Here is a 6,155-nt window from a genome sequence, read left to right on the forward strand (position 1 = left end):
TCTCCACCATGACCCATCCGTCTTAGGTGGCCCTACATGGCATGGCTCAGAGTTTCTTTGAATTAGATGAGGCTGTGAGCCATGTGATCAGTTTGGTTCATTTTCTGTGACTGTGGTTTTCATTCTGTCTTCCTCTGATGGATGAGGATTAAAGGCTTGTGGAAGCTTCCGGACAGAAGGGGCTGGCTGTGGGGAAACTGGGTCTTGCTCTGGTTCTGCTAATGGGTGGGGCTGTGTTACCTGCCTGTAGTTTGGCCTGAGGCCAAACTATGATAGGGGTAATGGCATTAATAGCAACCTCCTTCAAAAGTACTTTCACCAGCATGCCGCAGGTCCCAGGACTGTAGTATTCAGGGCCCCTGTCATCCCATGCCTCAAAAGAGACTCTTGGACATTCACAGGCAAGTCTGGATCAGTCTTTTGTGGGGTCACTGCTTGTTTCTCCTGGGTCCTGGTGTGCAAAAGGTTTGGTTTGTGCCATCCAAGAGTCTGCTTCCCCAGTCCTGCGGAAGTTCTGTAATCAAATCCCACTGGCCTCCAAAGTCAAATTCCCTGGGAGTTCTCAGTCCCTTTGCTGGATCCGCAGGCTGGGAAACCTGTTGTAGTCCCTACAACTTTTGCAACAGTGCAAGGACTTCTTTGGTATAATTGTTCTGCAGTTTATGGGTCGTCTGCTCAATGGCTCTGTGGTGGTGTTAATGGTGACCTTCTCCAGGAGGACTTATCCTGCACACCACACCTCCCAGGTCTTTTGCAGCCAGAGACCCTGTCCCTGCGGCAGGCCACTGCTGACCCCTGCCTCCACAGGAGACCCTCAAACACTCAAAGGCAGGTCTGGCTCAGTCTCTTGTGGAAGTCACTGTCCCTTTCCCTGGATTCTGATGCACACAAGGGCTTTGTTTGCACCCTCCCAGCATCTCTGGCAGGTATGAGGTTTAATTCTAAATGCAATTTCTCCCATCCTACCGTCTTGTTCGGGCTTCTCCTTTGCCCCTGGACGTGGGGTATCTTTTCTTGGTGGGATCCAATGTTCTCCTGTTGATGGCTGTTCACCAGCTGGTTGCGATTTTGGTGTTCTTGCAGAAGTTGAGTGCACGTCCTTCTACTCCACCATCTTGACAACTGTGGTTTACTTATTATATAGTCAATATTTTTAAAAAAATCAAGTTAATGTCTCATGTTATAGCATAAGTTTTTAAAAACTGAGTTTGGTAAAGGTAACCAACATAGTCATGTAAAATTATTTCTAGAGAAATAACATGAAAATTTTTTTCTCTCTGTTAACTCTGAAGATTTTTCTTCTGTTTCAGGAGTCCTGAACTCTTGCCAGGATGTGCTTAAGCATCAAGGAGGCCTTTTCATAATTAATAGGACTTCAGAACTGAAAAGCTATAATAACAGTGAATTATTTAATATATTATCCCTCTGGAAAAGCTGTATTTAAAATATTTTACAGACAAATAGGTGACTTTTTTTTCAAACCTACTTCAATTTCTCTTTCAAATGGGCTTTTTGAAATGTGCTTACTTATAAAAGCCCACTGTCCCCTCTCCTGCTGACCATCACAAAGAATCATCTTCATCACCAGGATGTCCCAAGACCTCCTTGTTCCTGCTGATCATAAGGCAACATTTAGAGGGTTTCCAGAGAGTTCATTTGGATATGCAAGTCAATATGTTTCAAAAAAGAAAAAAAAAAACAAACCCACAAACATTTATTCTAAAGTGGCTGTTTGAGGGACTTCCCTGGAAGTTCAGTGGTTAAGACTCTGTACTTCCAATGCAGGGGAAAGGGTTCACACCCTGATTGGGGAACTAAGATCTCACATGTGCTATGGTGTGGCCATAAATAAATAAAGTGGCAGCACATATAGTAAAATTGAAATGATACAGAGATTAGCATGGCCCCTGCACAAGAATGAAATGTACTTCTTGAAGTAGTCAATATTTTTTAAAAAAAGATACAAATGATTCTGTATAAAATAAACTAAAAGGATATATTGTATAACACAAAGAATGTGGCCAATATTTTATAATAACTATAAGTGGAGTATAACCTTTAACAATTATGAATCACTATATTGTGATTATATAATATTCTACATCAACTTATAGACTTATGTAATACTCTGCATCAGCTATACTTCAGTAAAGTTGTTCCTTGATATTTTTGTAGGTTTTTTAAATCAGCATAAATCCAAATGTCACCTTTCCGTATATTTTATTGTTATTCTCCTGGGACGAAATCTATTAAAGGATGGCCAAATATTTTCAGAAAATGGATATTTTGCTCAATCAGTTCAGTTCAGTTCAGTCGCTCAGTCATATCCTACTCTTCGCGACCCCATGAACCACAACACACCAGACCTACCTATCAATCACCAACCCCCAGAGTTCACCCAAACCCATGTCCACTGAGTCGATGATGCCATCCAACCATCTCATCCTCTGTCGTTCCCTTCTCCTCCTGCCCTCAATCTTTCCCAGCATCAGAGTCTTTTCAAATGAGCCAGCTCTTCACATCAGGTGGCCAAAGTAGTGGAGTTTCAGCTTCAACTTCAGTCCTTCCAGTGAACACCCAGGACTGATCTCCTTTCAGGATGGACTGGTTGGATCTCCTTGCAGTCCAAGGAACTCTCAAGAGTCTTCTCCAACACCACAGTGCAAAAGCATCAATTCTTCGGTGCTCAGCTTTCTTCACAGTCCAACTCTCACATCCATACATGACCACAGGAAAAACCATAGCCTTGACTAGACGGACCTTAGTCAGCAAAGTAATGTCTCTGTTTTCAATATGCTATCTAGGTTGCTCATAACTTTCCTTCCAAGGAGTAAGCGTCTTTTAATTTCATGGCTGCAATCACCATCTGCAGTGATTTTGGAGCCCAAAAGAATAAAGTCAGCCACTGTTTCCACTGTTTCCCCATCTATTTGCCATGAAGTGATGGGACTAGATGCCATGATCTTTGTTTTCTGAATGTTGAGCTTTAAGCCAACTTTTTCATTCTCCTCTTTCACTTTCATCAAGAGGCTCTTTAGTTCTTCACTTTCTGCCATAAGGGTGGTGTCATCTGCATATCTGAGGTGATTGATCTTTCTCCCAGCAATCTTGATTCCAGCTTGTGCTTCCTCCAGCCCAGCGTTTCTCATGATGTACTCTGCATAGACGTTAAATAAGCAGGGTGATAGTATACAGCCTTGACGTACTCCTTTTCCTATTTGGAACCAGTCTGTTGTTCCATGTCCAGTTCTAACTGTTGCTTCCTGATCTGCATACAGATTTCTCAAGATGCAGGTCAGGTGGTCTGGTATCCCCATCTCCTTCAGAATTTTTGGCAATTTTGCTCAATACCTTTTTGAAATAACTAGACTTCGCACAAGTTTTTATTTTAAAATAACCTCAAGCTTTCAGAAAAAGTTATAAGTAGAGTACAAAGAGCTGTTTTTTTCCTGAAGCTTTTATGTTTCTAGGTTGCATAAACCATGAATACGTTAGAATGTGTTTCTTATTAACAAATAATCTCTCAACCAGAATAAAACTATCAAAACCTAGAAATTAAAATGGTTAAATTATGACCATTGTTAGTTCAGGCTGCCATGACAAAATACCAGAGATTGGGAAGCTTAAACAACAGAAAGTTATTTTCTCACTGCTCTGGAAGCTGGAAGTCCAAGATCAAGGTGTTGGTCAATTTGGTTTCCGGTGAGAACCTTCTTCCTGGCTTGTAGATACCTGCTTTCATGTGTTCACATGGCTTTTTTAAAGTGTATGAACACACAGAAAGAAACAGAAAACTCTTTGTCTTCGTATAAAACAACCAATCTTGTCAGATAAAGACCCCACCCTTATGATCCACTTTAACCTTGTCTCCTAAAAATTCTATCTCCAAATACAGTCATATTGGAAAGAGGGTTGGGGGAGTGGCTAGGGATTCATGAATTTGAGAAACACAATTCGGTCTATAGAAACTGTCAAGTCCTGAAACACCATTCAAGTTTCACCAAATGTCCCAGGGATGCCCTATAGAGCAGAAGGATCCAGTTCTAAATCACATTTTTGCCTTTAGTTGTCATTTCTCTCTAATCTCTTCCCTGGTGGCTCAGAGGGTAAAGCGTCTGCCTGCAATGCAGGAGACCTGGGTTTGATCCCTGGGTCAGGAAGATCCCCTGGAGAAGGAAATGGCAACTCACTCCAGTACTCTTGCCTGGAAAATCCCATGGACAGAGAAGCCTGGTAGACTACAGTCCATGGGATCACAAAGAGTTGGACACGACTGAGCGACTTCACTTTCTAATCTCTAACAGTTCCTCATTCTGCCTTTGATTTTTATGACCTTGATACTTTGGAAAATTACAGGCAAGTTATTTTGTAGAACAAAATAAAAAGGTCAGAGGTCTTCCCATCATTTTCTTAACTAACTTACAATAGAAGTTCTATTTACTGACATCCATTTTACGCAACTGATCAAATTAAGCAAACTCTCTGTTCTATTACTGTAATAGTACTATTCGAACAAATAAGTGTTACCAGTTTACTTAATAATTGAACAATGCGGTTTTAGCAACTTGTCAATAAGGAGTCTTTCTAAAACACCCAATTCAAAACTTATTCATGTTTTATAAATACATTTAATGTGGCCAGTAATTTCTATGGTAAATTTCTATTTTGAATTTATTAGAAAGTGAAAAGTTTGGGAGTCCCTAAGACCACACTCAGTTTCAATAATTTGTTAAAAAGAGTTACACAATTCAGAAAAACCATTATTCCTGTGGCTCCCATTTATTACAGCAAAAGGATACAGATTAAAATCAGGTGAAAGAAGCAGCACATAAGACGTCTAGGAAAGTTCCAGACAGTCTTCCAGTTGTCTGTTCCCAGTGGAGTCAAGTGAACTGGACTTACTAGTAGCAATGACTAGTGGCAACATGCATGAAGTACTGGCAACAAGATCACCCAGCCTTGATTTCCAGAGTTTTTATTCAGGCTTGGTCACATACACAAGACTGACCACCCATGTGGTCTTCACCCTCCAGAGACTGAGCTGTTACCACACCGCCCAAGACCACATCATAAACCACATTATTACCAGAGACTGTCCAGGTGGCCCAAGGTTTCCAGGTAAACAAATACACCCTTATCAAGCAGGACATTTCAAGCTGTAGGGCTTACCTCCCAGAAGCTCAGAGCAAATAACAGACCTCAAGCAATTATATGTTATCAGTTTACTTAACCCTTGCTTGAATGATGTGTTTTTAATAAGTTGCCTATATAGCACCTTTCAAAAACATCTGATTCAATGTTCACTTGTTTTAGAAATGCAATAAATGAAAGTGGTGATTTCTAGGTTGGATGTATTAGAAAGACTGTAAAGACAAGTTACTAAAACAACAACAATAAAAAAAAGAAACAAACTGCACTTGTATCAGACAAGAGCAACACATAAAATAAAGACAACGATAAAGACTGGAAAGTAAACAGCACAAAAATGTAGAAAGATTCTTCATTCAGAGCTCTTGTCTAGCTACTTTACGTTACTTAAAGCATGGGAAGTTGAACATCCTAGACAATGTACTTTTTTGTGTAATTTATGCCAGGAAGAAGATAGGAAATTTCCATCAGTAGACAAAGACAAGCCCTTGACCTTAAAACAAAAGGTTGGTGAATAAATGCATGTGCATGGGTCTTTATTCTCTAATTCTTTTTTGAGTTTTAAGCAAGTTTTTCAATAATATGCCAGACATTAGATAACAGAGATTTGACCATGCTGAATTTTACCTAAACCCTGTGATGCTGGAAATAGGGAATTTTAAAGGAACCTTATCATTTTGTGTTCCAGAAAACAAAACAGTTTACAGAAGGAAAAAAAATAAAAAGCCTTTCACATATATTTAGATAAGACTCACAAAGTCCCTTGTTTACCTATAACAAGGTCAGGCACAAATTTCTATGTTCTGCCTGAATTATTTCCTGAACTGGTTTCACTGATCAATCAGGACAAAATACTTGTTAGAAAGACTGGTTAAGTTCCTCTCCTTCCAGAGCCCTGAACTTTAGCCCACCCCCATCCCCAGCACGAGCCTTTAATTTATCAGTCTATATTGTCGAGTGACATTACACCACTCTTTATAGTATAAAAACTATAACTTACAACAGTG

This window comes from Capra hircus, chromosome 23, assembly GCF_001704415.2.
Source record: "Capra hircus breed San Clemente chromosome 23, ASM170441v1, whole genome shotgun sequence".
NCBI classification, from domain to species: domain Eukaryota; kingdom Metazoa; phylum Chordata; class Mammalia; order Artiodactyla; family Bovidae; genus Capra; species Capra hircus.